The following is a 16,922-nucleotide window of genomic DNA, read 5'->3' as shown; positions in this document are numbered from 1 at the left end:
AAAAAATTGATAATGTTTATTAAAAGATAACAAAATTTTATAAATTAGAAGAAAATATCATAGTACCTTGACCTGACGAGTTGATTGTCACCATGGTGACTCATGAAGTGGGTTAATAACACTTTTCACTTGTAAATAAATTTCAAGACCCTTAATTCCAAAATCTCTCCTAGTGTCACTCATCTTATTACCTCCTACTGGACAATATAAAGCACCTCTATAGTAAGTATTAATCCAAACTATTCCAACACAAAGTGATTATAACCATGGTGACTCATGAAGTGGGGTAATAACACTCTTGACTTGTAAATAACTTTCAAGACCCTTAAGTCCATACTCTCTCCCAATGCCACTCATCTTATAACCTCTCATTGGACAATCTAAACCACCTCTATAGTAAGTATTAATCCAAACTGTTCCAACATGAAGCGATCTAGTGATTCGATTAGCCGTATTTATATTGTGAGTGAGAACTCCAACTACTAAACCATATATAGTTTTGTTCCCTCTTTCCATTACTTCTTCTATAGTCCTGCCAAGAAAATGATAAGGTATTCATAAATTTTAACAAGAAAATGTAGAAAAAATGTTACAAAGAATAAAAAGTAAGTAATAATATTGAACTGTTAAAGATAATAGTAATATATTAATACTATTTATTCTTACTTAAATTAAAAAATGGACATAACTGGTCCAAATATTTCTTCTTTTGCAATTCACATATTATCCTGCATTCAACATAGTAATTCTTTATAAACAAATCATTTATCAACTAATGATGGATCTAAATAACAATAGTTTCGAATTATTTGTTAAATTTAGAAAAAATACCTCCACATCTGCAAATATTGTTGGTTCAATATAAAATCCCTTTGTACCCAAAGATTTGCCACCTGCTAGTAATTTAGCTCCATCTTCTTTGTCATATACAATGTATTTCAATATTTTATCAAATTGCACCTTATCAATCTACAATTGAAAAACATATATATTTTGGCATAACTTCTAAATCAAATAATTGATAAACTACTGTATAACATACTCAACATTTTTTTATAACTACTAATAAATTATTTTAAGAAAATTTAATTTTTATGTTCCTAATGACAAAATTGGTAGACTCTATGAAATTATTTGAACCTTACAATATTTATATTTAAATATAGTTTTAAGAAATCAATATAGAATGTACACAATTCTAGATAATAGCTAGCACATAAAAAATATTTATTTGAATCAAAAATTGATTTGTATTCAAGCTATGAGGCTAGGCCAAGTGGGGTGCTTGTTGTCAAGGGAGATTTAATAAATACTTTCAACTCCTTGAACTAAGGAAATGTGTGTTTAGATTCTTTTGACTCATATATATCATCCTAGTTAAAAAATTGATTACATTTTTAATAAGGTAAAGATTGATTTCCATTTAGAACAATGTGATGTATTTAATTAGGTACGATATGATAATGATTTGTGCATTCTCCACCTTTCACCAAATTTAGATATTTAGATATTTAGTTTCTCACTTTGATATTTTCTACCAGTTCATTATTTTCATCAAGTTTAGAATTTCTAGGCTATAAAATGTAACTCTTTCCTTAGTTTTAAGAAATCAAATGGATTTATTATGATATTTTGTATGTTCTGCATTGTAAAATCTCTTTGGCATTGTATTAAAATTTACTTATTTTTATGTTTAATATTTTTCAAATTGTTTCACATATACTTGGTTTTATTTAATTTTTTTTAATGAATTGTAACATGGCAATAGAGTTACTTTTACTACCTCCCTTTCCTTAACCATTTTCATTATAAAGTCCTTATTTCCATTCATTTTTTCTACTACATACCATTGGAAATAATATTGAAGCTAACTGGAAAAATAATCAATGTGATATCCCATCACGGGTTGTTGTTTAGATTCTATAATTTCCATTGTGCCTTATACCCTTCGGTCACTAAATACATTATCATTCATTTTATACTCCCCCTAGTTCCTATGAAGCTAGTCCTTCTCAATGTGGAAAAACAATAGGCCAAAGTTGAATTGTCCTCCCTGCCTGACCCTAGTAAATAAACTAGCAAGCTTACTAGGTCCCCTAAAAAAAGCAAGAAATAGGTGTATATTGTGGAGTCAATTTATAATATTGAAACCTCAGAGGAAAATAGATCTAATAGGATAACCAAAGAGAAATGAAAGAAAGCTCTTAAAAAAATGAGGGTTTGGACTTTGACAATTTCGTGGTTAAATATGGCAAGGAATTGTCTACCCATTCCTTAAGAAAGTCCCTTGACTCCCCCACCCCCCTTTGATATAAAGAACAAACTATTTCCCTCCCCATCTAATACCCATATATTAATCCTATCCCAATTTTGCCCCAAACCCCACTTTGATGCAGGTTTCTTTCATGGAGGCTACCAAGGACACTAATGGTTTGATGCTTGGTGGGCTACTGGGGAAGATGAAAGAAAAACTAGAGAAGAAGGAAGCAACACTGCACAAAATGAGAAGGGAGGTCAGTAGCTTCAATAGGAGGATTGAGGACTCTAAGAAGTGTACAATAAAATTTATGCATACTTTTTCTGTGATGTTATGTGTGCTACATGAGAAGATCTCTAGGTCAAAGTCAAAGACTGACAAAGGCTATAAAGATGAGAGAATGAACTTCCACAACACTCTCTAAGAAGTTCGGATGCAATTAAGTTTTTTTGTCTTATGGTATTTTATTTCTTTTAATTAACATCTATGATGGCTTTAGACCTTTTATTACCCACCTTATGTGGTGTAGATACTATATTTTTATTATTATGCTAAAAGAATCTCCTCTTAATGCTTTAACTATGAACCATTCAAGTTTTCATTTCATTTTTGATAGAGGAAAAATATGGGTTCTTGTTTGTGCTGAAAATGTGCTAGTGCTATTAATACGCTAGTTATTATTTCACAAGCCAACACTCTCTTGCTATTTTAAATGATAAAATACATGGTAATAGAGCTTTTGTGTTATCTTGGAGATACTTTAGGTTTATCTTATCTTATTATTTTTCTAATATTAAATATTTATCAATGGATTCAAGTGGGGAGAATGAATTTTCACAATGCATATTAATAGCATTTCTTGTTTCTATATTTTTTAATATTTTGAGCTTTGATACATGTCATTTATTTGGATGAAATAAAAAGATTTTAAATGGTCACATGTAAAATAATTTCATCTTGATGATGATCCATATAGTATTACCAAAATAGTGTTTTAAAATTTGTACATAGTCAAATCCAAAAATAATAAATATTTTTAATTCAAATGACCAAATGTACATAATCATGTAGATAAAATTATTGACTCATTTACATCTTTAAAAGATAAGTTAGGTTAGAACCAAAAAATACATTATCTAATTCAAATTTTAACTATCATCATTGAAAAATATTTTAGTTTGAAAGTTACAACATAAATAAAATGTTAAGAGTAATAAGATATTGCCTTAGTAATTAAATCATTTTGATTTAATTATTAAGTCACTTATTATCTCTAGTTTACTTAAGCTAAACTTTAGGCATATAATAATTAATTATTCTATTAATTATTATCATGCAACCTAGGTTTTACCTATTAGGGTTTTGATCTCCTTCTATAAGGATTGATCTCTTTGTAATTTTGATTAATTCACTTTTGATAATAACAATTTCTCTTTTTTCTCATCAAGAATGTCTCTGATGGGGACACAACCCAACAACAGAATAGACACAATAGAAAAAGGGGAATTATATTAACTGAGAAAATATACCATTACAAACAGTGCAGAGAAAATAAACTTCAAAACATGCCCTGCGGGCTTACAATAGCATAAATCTGGAGAATATTTCTCCTTTTAGCACCTCCTCTCAAGCTCCAATCCGAACTGCCTTTACAATGCCAAAAATCTCCTTAAATAGACCTCGGAGGGTTAAGGACTAGGAGTACATTCTAGAAAGTGCTATTAGGCATCCACCGACAAAATAGAAGGTTCCAGAAGCCGCGTTAGAAGTCGGTGCAAATCTAGAAGAATCCAGAAACGGTAGTCGAACTTCCGGGAGGCATAACTTTTGAACCATAGCTCCGATTGATGAACCGTTTACATTTTCAGAAAGCTCTCAAAGCACTCTATAGCCCTATGGACAGCTTTTCTCGTCCCCCATTTTTTGACCCTTTTCGAGGTCATTTAATGCCCCAAACCTGACTTCGAAGCATTCTTAGGAGGTCTCCAAAACTCAAAAAATTGCAATAACTTTCAAACCGTGGGGCCTTTTGACCTGATTCTTTTTCTGGAATGCTCTAAATCTCAATTACATTCATCTGGCCAAGTCGCACCTTCTAGGTCACCAAAATGATGGTCAAATTGCATGCTCCTATTTTTTTGAGATTTTCAAATGCACTGATAGTTGAACTATGAGAGTTGGAACCTTTATTTGAGCCAAATGGGTATCCAAAAATGTAAAGACATAAAATAGAAACTAAGTCTAAGTAAATTTTTTTTTTTGTGTGACACAGGATTGCCCTTACACCTCTGGATGCTCCTGCAACAGACACCCAGGGTAGATTGAAAAGTGACCCTGTCACTTTATGGATGGTAGAGGAAATCCCAAATGGGAAACCTCAGCTGCTGAAATCCAAGTTGAGTCCTCGATTGGCCGTCCTTTCCATTTGACCAAATACTCTTCATACTGCCTGTTTCTGGTACTCTTACCCACACGATGATCTAGAATGTCTTCTATCTCCTCCTTCTTAGAAGCAGGAATTGGGCATGGCTCTAAAACCAGCTCCTCATCTGCACCATCATCATGATACTCTGTTAAATCTGCAATGTTGAAAATGGGAGAAATGTGAATACCATCTGGCAGCTCCACCTCATATGCATTTCCTGAGTTATGTTTCTTCAAAATTTTGCAGGGACCAAATTTCTTCATTTTCAGCTTGTTGTAAGTACCAACTGGAAATCTTTCTTTTCGTAAGTGCACCATGACTAGATCCCCTACTTGGAATTCCTTATGTCTTCTCCTTGCATCAGCCCTAGCTTTATACTCTTGATTCATCTTGATAATGTGTGCTTGAACCTCCTCATGTAGACGCTTGATGTGTTCAGCAAATTCTGCAGCTTCAGCACTTGTTCTCTCCCCTTGTTCTATCTTCCTCAATTCTGGTGCAGTCCTTGGGCTATTTCCATATACAATTTGAAATGGTGATTTTCCAGTACTCCTATTTACAGAGTTATTATAAGAAAACTCTGCCTATGGTAGAATCAAATCCCATCCCTTGGGCTTATCTCCAACTAAACATCTCAGCAAATTGCCCAGACTTCTATTTACCACCTTTGTTTGGCCATCAGTCTGTGGGTGATGCGTGGAACTAAATTTCAAGTCTGTTCTCAACTTCTTCCACAATGTCCTCCAGAAATACCCCACAAATTTAGTATCTCGGTTAGAAACTATACTCCTTGGAAGACCATGTAGTCTTACCACCTCTTTGAAAAACAAGTCTACAATATGGACAGCATCATGAGTTTTGTGGAATGGAATGAAATGTGCCATTTTGGAGAACCTATCAACCACCACGAATACTGAGTCATTACCCCTTTGGGTCCTTGGCAATCCAAGAACAAAATCCATACTTATGTCCTCCCATGGCCTTGATGGAACAGGCAATGGCTGATATAGGCCAGTATTTTGACTAAACCCCTTGGCCACTTGACAAACCTGGCAACTCTGTACAAACTTCTTCACATCCTGTGTAATTTGAGGCCAAAAATAATATTCTCTAAGAATGGCAATGGTCTTATCCCGACCAAAATGTCCTGCCATCCCTCTACTGTGTTTCTCCTTAATCAGATTTTCCCTCATGGAACTCCTTGGAATGCACAATTGACTACCTTTGAACAACATGCCATCCTGAATCAAATAGTCTAACCACTTGGTTCTATCTACAACAACAGGTTCTTTACAAGCTTTCCATGCTTTAGCAAAATCAAGATCCTCAGGGTACAAATTCTTGAGTTCTTCAAACCCAACTACTTCAACCTGCATTGTTGGAAGCAACAACTGTCTCCTACTTAATGCATCTGCAACCCTGTTAGATTTTCCACTTCTATGCTTCCACACAAATGTATAACTCTGCAATAATTCTACCCACTTCATATGCCTCTGATTCAACTTACCTTGGCTATTTAGGTACTGTAATGCCTGATGATCAGTATACAAAACAAATTCCTTTGGCAATAAATAATGCCTCCATTTCTTTAAGGCCTGAACTATTGCATAGAACTCTTGATCATAAACAGAATACTTCTTCTTTGCATCATTCAATTTTTCACTAAAATATGCAATAGGCTTACCTTCTTGGCTTAATACAGCCCCAATAGCACTGCCACTAGCATCACAATCCACCTGGAACACTTTTCTAAAATTTGGAAGTGCCAACACAGGCTGTTTAGTCACCTTCTTCTTCAGCAATTCAAAACTTCTCGCAGCTGCTGCAGTCCATTTGAACTCTTTTCTAACCCCTCTTATTGTATCAGTTAGAGGTGCACATATGCCACTGAAATTCTTAATAAACTTCCTATAAAAACTAACCAGACCATGAAATGATCTTACCTCAGTAGCAGACCTTGGAGTAGGCCATTCCAAGATGGCTTTTACCTTCTCTAGATCCATTTTGAGACCTTCAGGTGATATAACAAATCCCAAATAGACTAACTCCCTTTTTGCAAAGACACACTTCTTTAGATTAATTAACAATTTCTCTTCCCTTAGCCTTTCAAGGACACTACGAATATGCAATAAATGTTCTTCCAAAGTCTTGCTGAAAATTAAAATATCATCCAAATAGACAATGAAAAATTTTCCCAAGAACTTCTTAAGTACCTCATTCATGAGCCGCATGAAGGTGCTTGGGGCGTTCGTCAATCCAAAGGGCATGGCTAACCACTCATAAAGACCCTCCTTGGTCTTGAAGGCTATTTTCCACTCATCTCCTTCTCGAATCCATAACTGATGATAGCCACTCTTCAGATCTATCTTTGTGAAGTACTCAGCTCCACTCAAGCAGTCCATAAGATCATCCATCCTTGGCAAACGAAATCGGTACTTGATGGTTATCCTATTTATAGCTTAAGAATCTATACACATCCTCCACTCTCCATCCTTCTTTGGTGCAAGTACTGCAGGTACTGCACATGGACTCAGGCTCTCTCGAATCAAGCCCTTCCTCAACAGCTCCTAAACCTGTCTATTTAGCTCCTCTGTTTCAGTAGGAGTCATCCTGTGAGCAGCCTTGTTAGGCAAACTAGCTCCTGGAATCAGATCTATCTGATGACTGATTTGCCTTACTGGTGGCAATCCATCTGGAACATTATCAGAGATAATATCTCAAAATTCCCCTAGTAAATCTGAAACTTCAAATGGTATTTCACTACTACCTTCTTTATCTTTCCTAGGAATCAAAGCATAGCACATACGCTGATGTTTCATGCCATCTAAAAAATTCCTTCCATCAACAAGACAAATCCTAGCACTGCTACATACCTTTTCACCTTCCTTTTTCATGGGCTTCAATTTGTGGCGAACTCCATCCTTTGTCAAAGAGTATGTGTTTGCATGCCCATCATGTATTGCATGTCTATCAAACTGCCATGGTCTACCCAACAATAGATGGAAAACATCCATTGAAATAACATCACAGAGAACTTCATCATGGTAACTTCCAATTTTGAATTTTACTAAACATTGTTCACTTACCAGGACCTTATGATCATCTTTTACACAAGAAATCCGATAGGGCTGGGGATGTTTCTCCCTCTTGAGCTTCAGCTTAGAGACCATCTCTTCGGATACCAAGTTATCAGTGCTACCACCATCAATGATCACATCACAACATTTATCCTCACACTTGCATCTGGTACGGAACAAACTCCTCTGTTGTCCTGGTTCATTTTCACCACTTAGTAGGACTCTTTCGTTTACCAAGGTCTCTCCTCTTTCTGCATCCTCTGAATGTGATGATTGTGCATCCTCATCCACATGAGCAATCCTAGCTTGGCCCTCAGCTCTCCTATCTGTCCTTCCTTGTCGTTGAGGGCATTCAAAGGCATGATGACCTTCTTCATTGCAATGGAAATAGGTACCACGGAAGCCTCCTCTTCCTTGTCCATGTCCTCTACCTCTTCCTCTTTGATTTCCAAAATCTTGATCACGAGAGCGGTTGAAACCCTCATTCCTCTGGTTCCTGCTAGTACCCTCATCTTCATTTTTCTTTTGAGTTTCATTGCGGCCTCCAGATGATCTACCACTTCCCCTTCCTCCTTGACCGCGCCCTCTTTGTCTTCCTTCAAACCTTTTACTCAGCTTCTCTTCAACTCGTAGGGCAAACTGGTATGCTTCTTCAACGCTGGTCATTCTTACCAGACTTAGTTCCTCTTGGATGCTAGGTCGTAACCCACTGATATAACGAGCAACCTTCTCCTTATTTTCTTCTGCATGCCCTGCTCGAATCAGGAGTCGGTAAAACTCCTCTGTATATTCTTGGACTGACCTTCCTGCTTGCTTTAACCCATGCATCTTCTTAAACAGATCAAGCTCGTAGTCCACAGGAATGAACTGCTTCTTCAATTTGTCCACCATGCAATCCCATCTTGTGATCTTCTCCTTTCCTCTTCTAAGTCTTTCCAGTTGAATCTCTTGCCACCAGATTTTGGCATGGCCTTTTAGTTTGGCCTTTGCAAACTTAACCCTATCCGGGTCCCTTATATCCTCATACTCAAAGTATTCGTCCAGCTCATTGATCCAATCGATCAACTCATCTGGTTTCAAATTTCCCAAAAATATACCCACTTCAATTGTAGGTCTTTTCCCAAACCTAGAAATGGCCCTAAAAAGCCTTTCCTCTACAGGATTCAGAACTTCCCCGTCAACTTCCATTACTTCCTCTTCATTTTCATCCTCACTATTGTCATCTGCGGCAATATTTGCTCCTCTACGAAGCTCCTCTTGCAATGCTTGTACCTATCTCTAGAGGGCTCTAACCTCCTCAGGATCAATAGCTCTGGCCCTTCCACCATGCTCTCTTCATGGAGGCATCTTCTAGCTTGAACCCACAACCACACAGTCCTGGTGCAAACTGCCTCACAGTCGGCGCTCTGTCTACACACTTAGGAAAACCTGCTCTGATACCACTTGATGGGGACACAACCCAACAACAGAATAGACACAATAGAAAAAGAGGAATTATATTAACTGAGAAAATATGCCATTACAAATAGTGCAGAGAAAATAAACTTCAAAACATGCCCTGCGGGCTTACAATAGCATAAATCTGGAGAATATTTCTCCTTTTAGCACCTCCTCTCAAGCTCCAATCCGAACTGCCTTTACAATGCCAAAAATCTCCTTAAATAGACCTCAGAGGGTTAAGGACTAGGAGTACATTCTAGAAAGTGCTAGTAGGCATCCACCAACAAAACAGAAGGTTCCAGAATCCGCGTTAGAAGTCGGTGCAAATCTAGAAGAATCCAGAAACGGTAGTCAAACTTCCGGGAGGCATAACTTTTGAACCGTAGCTCCGATTGATGAACCGTTTACATTTTCGGAAAGGTCTCAAAGCGCTCTATAGCCCTATTGACAGCTTCGCTTATCCCCCATTTTTTGACCCTTTTCGAGGTCATTTAATGCCCCAAACCTGACTTCGAAGCATTCTTAGGAGGTCTCCAAAACTCGAAAAACTGCAATAACTTTCAAACCGTGGGGCCTTTTGACCTAATTCTTTTTCTAGAATGCTCTAAATCTCAATTACATTCATCTGGCCAAGTCGCACCTTCTAGGTCACCAAAATGATGGTCAAATTGCATGCTCCTATTTTTTTAGGATTTTCAAATGCACTGATAGTTGAACTATGAGAGTTGGAACCTTTATTTGAGCCAAATGGGTATCCAAAAATGTAAAGACATAAAATAGAAACTAAGTCTAAGTACATTTTTTTTTTGGGTGACATAGGATTGCCCTTATACCTCTGGATGCTCCTGCATCAGTCTCATCCATGGATCTAGGAATTCTGACCTCCACAAATTTTTCTTCTCTCTTTTTGTGATAGTTGTTTGCATGTAGTTGATTCTTTAGAGCTCTAGGCTGAACTTCCATCAACTCCAACATGGTATTAGAGCTTCAAATCTTCATGCCCCTATTTTTTTTATGAGAGGTCTAGCTTGGCTTTCAGATCTATGTTTTTTTTTCCTTTTAGAGGGTTTGATTTTTAGAGTTATTTCATCACTTATTTTTGGGTCACTTTGAGCCCAAATGAACATCACCATAGAGCTCAGAGCGCCCCAAAACCCTATTTTCATATAAATTTTGTCCAATTTGGAGACAATTGAAATTTGTGGCTAAAAATATTGCTCCCAAATTTGGTACATTTCCCAATGTAGTGATTTTTTGATTTTTGGCACACAAATTGAGATTTTTCAGCACAAAATTGAGATTTTTGCATGCAAATCATGGTTTTTGGGAACACAAATCGAGATTTTTCCATGAGAATTGAGATTTTTGGGCACACAAGTTGAGATTTTTTGCAAGAAAATCAAGATTTTTGGCATGCAAATTGAGATTTTTGGCAAACATCCCAATATTTTTGGGTGTAAAAATCAAGAATTTTGCATGCAAATTGAGGTAAGTTGGTATAGTAATAGAAATGCCATGAATCTAAAGGTACTTTATAGTACTAGTGGACACACTTCCTAGTGTATTTCTAGCATAAATCTCAAAATAGTGATTTTTTGTGCTTTTCCAATGCTTATTTGACCTACCTATGGTTAATTGGTTGTAATTTGTTCATCTCGACACCATTTTTTGGAAACAAAATATCATCAGAAAGCTGGTTCTGAGCCTATTCTAATGGTCTAGGTTATTTTTAGTTTTGGTTCTCTTTTGATGGTTGTTGTGGATGTCAAAGTTAGGATTTTTATGTTGCACTCTAGAAGGCATATTTTGAGATGTTCTATTTTCTAGATTCTGCTCCCGGCACATCCCATTCAATTTTTTTCTTTTCTATATTTTGATGCATATCTTGGTTGTTTCAGGTCTAAGGATTTATTTTATTATTTCACATGTTTTTTCATGGGTTATACTATATATTGTATCATCCTTATGTCTCTTTTGATCTTTTTTGACATCCTTTTGTAGTATTTTTACAAACACGCTGAGATAAAGTGCCTCTCTATTGCATTTTAGGATCTTGCACATCTTTGTGTTTTGTTGTACTTGCACTACATTATAAAGTGCCTTGGTGGGTTTCATAATGGCCATATTTGCCATCTATATTTGTCAAGTGAGTTTTCCGTCCATGGCATTAGCCTCATGATGTGTCGATGACATGTACCAGTATAGGTGTTTGTACTTCTTTTGCCCTCTTGATGTTCCTGGTTCTCCTTTCTACAAGAGATATTGCATTTAGTTTCAATGCTCATGTCTTACCTATTATAATTATAGGAGGTTATGTTGGTTCTATTTCTTTCTTGGTTTGATGGAGTGAGCTACATTTTTAGTATTTGATCCTATGTACTAGGCAATTATAGTGGCTAGACACCTATGCATTTTGGTGAGATGGATCATGTACTATATAGAAATTCCATCATTACTATTTTTGGAGGCCATGAAGATATCTTCCATCTTTGATTGACCAACTCCTCAAAATTATTTCTTTGTACCTCGTAATGTTCTATATAGGGAGGTTCTTCAGATCAACAATTTGGTAGTGTTTGTAGCTTCGTGCTTCAGTGATGTTCTTCATGATTATCCTTGTGTTCCTATCTTCTAGAACATTATTTCCATCTCTTTTTGGAGTAGGGTTTTTCCCTTGTTGTTTTCTCTATTTCTCCTTGTTTGTGTAAATAAGTATTTACTTATTACACTTACTTAAGTTTTACTTAGGTTAATGCATTATTTAATTATTTTGCATTATTTTATTATTATTTTAGATGAGACACTTAGGAGTTTGTGAAGTCTCATTGAGTTATGCAACTTTAATTATGCACATGGTGTCTACAACATAGGAGTATGCATCATTCACTAAGTTGTCATGATGACAACATAGTTATCTGCACTCCTCATTTAGCACATGTTGTCTACACTACTAATTTGCATGCTACACCATTCTAAGCTTATCATCACATCATCACACTTAATCTAATGCTTAATGGAGGATAACCCACATCTGGTGGACATGTGCTTGGTTGTATGACATATCATGATGCTAACTTCTATGCATTATAGAAGCTCTCCTAAGGCATTTATATTCAGGCACTCCTAGTGTACTCTCAACCAGTTATTGAATGAATATTGTCATTTTGATCATACTCTATCTATTTTGGTCTACTGTGTGCTTATGTTGAGTTCTTTAGTTCTTGGGTGAATTTTGGCCTAAACCACATTCTTACATGGTATCAAAGCTGAGGGAGATTATCATCACGTAGCTATTCAAGACCGTTCATGCTTTAGAACCTTGATAATATTTCAGAGGATCCGTAGAAATTAGGAGTGTCTAGAGCTAGATCTGACCTCACCGTTGCATCTAGAGCATAGATTCGGTGAAGATCGACTATAAATTTGCCTACATTAGGTGAAAGTTGATCGTGAGGAAACATTGTTTTGCAAATCAAAACCCGAAGGCCCTGATTTGCAATTGGGTATGATCTTATTTCATCTAATTATTTTATTTTATTTTCAGATCTATTTCTCTTTATTTTTTGAATTTGGTATTTTTGATTAGGAGGTAGAGAATTTTTTTAGCTGAACTAGGCAGTGACACCCTAGCTCGGCTCTGTTATTTTGGTGTGGTGGAATTTTAGAATTATTAATTTTGTAGGGTACCACACATCTTCATGGGAAATGATAGTAAAATGGAAGTTGAAGGGAAAGGAAACATGGAGATGGAAAATTGAGACTTTCAAGAGGTTCTCTATGCTCCAAACCTAAGTTCAAATCTCCTCTCAATCTACCAAATCACTCACCTCAGAGATGGACATAGAGTTGAGTTCCTTCCAGACTTAGTAAAAGTGAACAGTCTTAAAGATGATTCCTTGGTTGCAGTGGGGAATGTGAATGATCACAAGAGGTTGTACACTTTCTCTCATTTTGTACCCAAGTCTCCTTCAAAGGCCTTGTTATCACAATCAAATTCAAACATGCAATTATGGCATGAGTGGTATGGTCATCTTGACTATCGCTATCTTCAGCAACTTTGCACATACCACATGGTGAAATGCCTACCTCAAATCAACTTTTCTAAGGGTGAACATTCAATAGATTTAGTGGATATGCATTCAGAGGGGAAGTTACATAGAGGGAAGTCTTCAAGAGCAACTAGTGTTCTACAAATGGTTCACATGGTATTAGCAGGTCCTTTTGGATTAAGACAGGGTCGCTACATACTCACCTTAGTTGATGACTTTTTAAGATTCACTTGGGTCTACTTTCTGCATAGTCAAAATGAAGTGTTGGACAAGTTTCTAGACTTCAAGGCTCATGTAGAAAAGAAATCTAGGAAAGCCATCAAAGTACTCTACATGGACAATGGAAACATGGATGTGAACAAAAAAATTAAGGACTTTTGTAGACACAAGGGAATTGATCTTCAGACTCCTTCAACATTTAGTCCACATAAGATAGATGTTGCATCTTTGAGGATTCACACTCTTAAGTCTATGGTAAGTTGCATGATTCATGCCAAGTCTCTTGATCCATCATTAGAAGTCGAAGCAATCTCTAGTGCCACTCACATTATTAATTGATCTTCTCATCCAACCTTAGATGGAAAAACTCCTTTTGAGGCATGGTGTGGCAAAAAACCTATTGTGACACACTTCAAAGTCTTCGATTGTCCTACATGGAAAAAAAATCTTCTAAGGGTCACAAGGCATAGTCATCTCGACCTTGTACCTTCATTGGTTATGAAGACGGTGTGAAGGCATACAGAATTCTAGATCCTGAGACTCATCAGATATTTGTGGAGAAGGATGTACATTTTGAGGAAAGTTCTCCAAGCTTGTCCTCTACTCCTCTTCGTACATCATACAAAGTGGAAACTAATAGTGATACCAGTGATATTGCTTCAACAGATTTAGATACATGTGGTTTTATTGATAGACACAGTGAGAGGTCACTTCATCAGTTCAGTCCGCATGCACACATAGCCACAATGATAGGTCTAGAACAATAGGGTACATCTAGTCTTCCAGATACAGGTTTAGTGACAGATTTGGGGAACAATTTTGATGATCTACCTCTTCTTCTTCATGCAAAATTATCTTCTTTATTTGTCACAAGGGTTCCATCCGACTCTCTTGTTCATTCTCTACATGATCAATCCTTACAGGTTGAAGTAATTGTGGATACTTATGATCAATAGTTGCAACAAGGTTCTTCATCGCTTGTAGATAGTTCTTTGGGATAGGTTCTTTAGCCAGTTGAGTAGGTTTTAGACACAACACTCATCCATGGGATTCTTTCCACACATAGCGGAAGCATCTCATTTGTACCCTTAGCATTATTTCTTCCTAAGGGGAGGAAAACCATTATGCAGTCTTGGATCAGCTTCTTCATTGATGTAGTAACTGTTTGACATTCTTCTTTGGGGGGGGGGACCCCATCTTGTCTCTCTTCCTCTTCTCATCATTCTCTTATGTATATAATAGATGTATGTCGTAATGAGGGGGTCTTGATTACTCCATTTATCCATGCATCCCTACTTATCTCTCTTTTTGGGGGAGGGTTTTTCCCATGAGGTTTTCCCTCTTTCCCCGCTTTATGGGAGATTGCATATCATTATGTACATAGGTACCTAACATGGCCCGGGATCCATATTGCATTTTATCCTAGATTGCGTAAGCTTAAGGGCATTCCCGTAAGTTGTACTTAAGGGGGGGTGTTGGTGTAAATAAGTATTTACTTATTACACTTACTTAAGTTTTACTTAGGTTAATGCATTATTTAATTATTTTGTATTATTTTATTATTATTTTAGATGAGACACTTAGGAGTTTGTGAACTCTCATTGAGTTATGTAACTCTAATTATGCACATGGTGTCTACAACATAGGAGTATGCATCATTCACTGAGTTGTCATGATGACAACACAGTTATCCGCACTCCTCATTTAGCACATGTTGTCTACACCACTGATTTGTGTGCTACAATATTGTAGGCTTATCCTCACATCATCGTACCTAATCTTGTGCTTAATGGAGGATAACCTATATCTAGTGGACATGTGCCTAGTTGTATGACTTATCATGATGCCGACTTCTATGCATTCTAGAAGCTCTCCTAAGGCCTTTATATTTAGGCACTCCTAGTGTACTCTCAACTAGTTATTGAATGAATATCATCATTCTGATCATACTCTATCTATTTTGGTCTACTGTGTGCTTGTGTTGAGTTCTTTAGTTCTTGGGTGAATTCTAGCCTAAGCCAAATTCTTACACTCCTCTTTTAAAAAAATTGGTTGTGCTTGGGTACCTCATCAACCTTGTTGTCGGGACCCAAATTCGCTTTCAACAATAGTTTCTAGGTCTTTAGATACTCCCTAAGTTTATCTTAAGAAGGAGGGGTGTTAGAGTAATAAGATATTTCCTTATTAAATAAATCATTTTATTTTAATTATTAAGTCACTTATTATCTCTAGTTTACTTAAGCTAAACTTTAGCCATATAATAATAAATTATTTTATTAATTATTATCATGCAACCTAGGTTTTTCCTATTAGGGTTTTGATCTCCTTTTATAAGGATTTATCTCTTTATAATTTTAATTAATTTACTTTTGATTATAGAAATTTCTCTTTTGGCTCATCAAGAATGTCTCATCTATGGATCTAGGAATTCCAACCTCCATAGCTTTTGCTTCTCTGTTTTTGTGATAGGTGTTTGCATGTAGGCGATGCTTGGGAGCTATGAGATTGATCTTCATCAACTTCAACAAAATAGATTATAAAGAAAAATTTAACACATGCTTTAAAATTAGGAGGAAAAATGAATAGATAAAAATATCAAAGATTGGGAGTTAGCTGTAGAAAGTCTAAAATAAACAATAAGGAATTAAGGATATATAAATGAACATGAAAAGATAAAGACATATAATAAATAGAATATTAAGAAAAGGTGATAGAAGAAAGACATTATAGGATGGAGAATTTTGAACTTTGACTAGAAGGCATGAGTAGAGTTAGAAGAAAATCCATACTTAGCAAAGGAAAATGCATAATAAATGAAAACATGGACTACATGGTTATAGACCTTTTGTGAATAGATTTGGATTGATTGCAAACATGGTATAAAAATATAAAACATTATTATTAGAATTAGAATTACTTTTACAATAAAATGATTTATATATTCTAATGAATAGTTTATGATTTCTAAAATTATCTATTATATAAGTTATCAATAAATTTTGAACAAATTTTAAATAGAAATGTATAACTAATTAAATTGCATGTGCCATTTAATATTCTTCCAGAAAGGTGCTATAAGTATCTATATAAAAGATAATCTAAAAACTAGTGATGAAACAAAGGTAGAATCTTTTCTCCTTGATCTTTAGATGGTTAATTCTTACAACCTCATCAATATTTTTGTAGGTGATTCTATATTATTTCATCTATGAGGTTGCTAAATGACCACTCTACAAATTCAAATATAATGAATATCTTGAAATAAGAATGGATGGTATTGGATAGCAATTTAAAATACTATCTTCAATGTCTCTTTTTTAATACAAGTGATTAAATGAACTAAAATTATATTAATATCACAAAGGAATAAGTATGGTGAAACCTTGAAAAGAGAAACTACAAATATACCCTCTTTGATCTTTTATAGAGACGAAAAATATGTTGGAAGACATTCC

At 35.7% G+C, this 16,922-nt stretch overlaps 1 pseudogene; it reads right to left on the bottom strand.

Moving 5' to 3' along the window:
• Positions 1–258: 258 nt before the first annotated feature.
• The window catches only part of LOC149540893 (aldehyde dehydrogenase 1-like), a 239,542-nt pseudogene continuing 222,878 nt past the window's right edge, over positions 259–16,922 (bottom strand).

The sequence above is a fragment of the Cupressus sempervirens genome, chromosome 9 (genome assembly GCF_028749045.1).
Source record: "Cupressus sempervirens isolate cs-2001-9-10 chromosome 9, ASM2874904v1, whole genome shotgun sequence".
In the NCBI taxonomy this organism is placed as follows: Eukaryota; Viridiplantae; Streptophyta; class Pinopsida; order Cupressales; family Cupressaceae; genus Cupressus; species Cupressus sempervirens.
The sequence above is the reverse complement of the archived record's forward strand: the minus strand, read 5'-3'. Positions and strand labels throughout refer to the sequence as shown.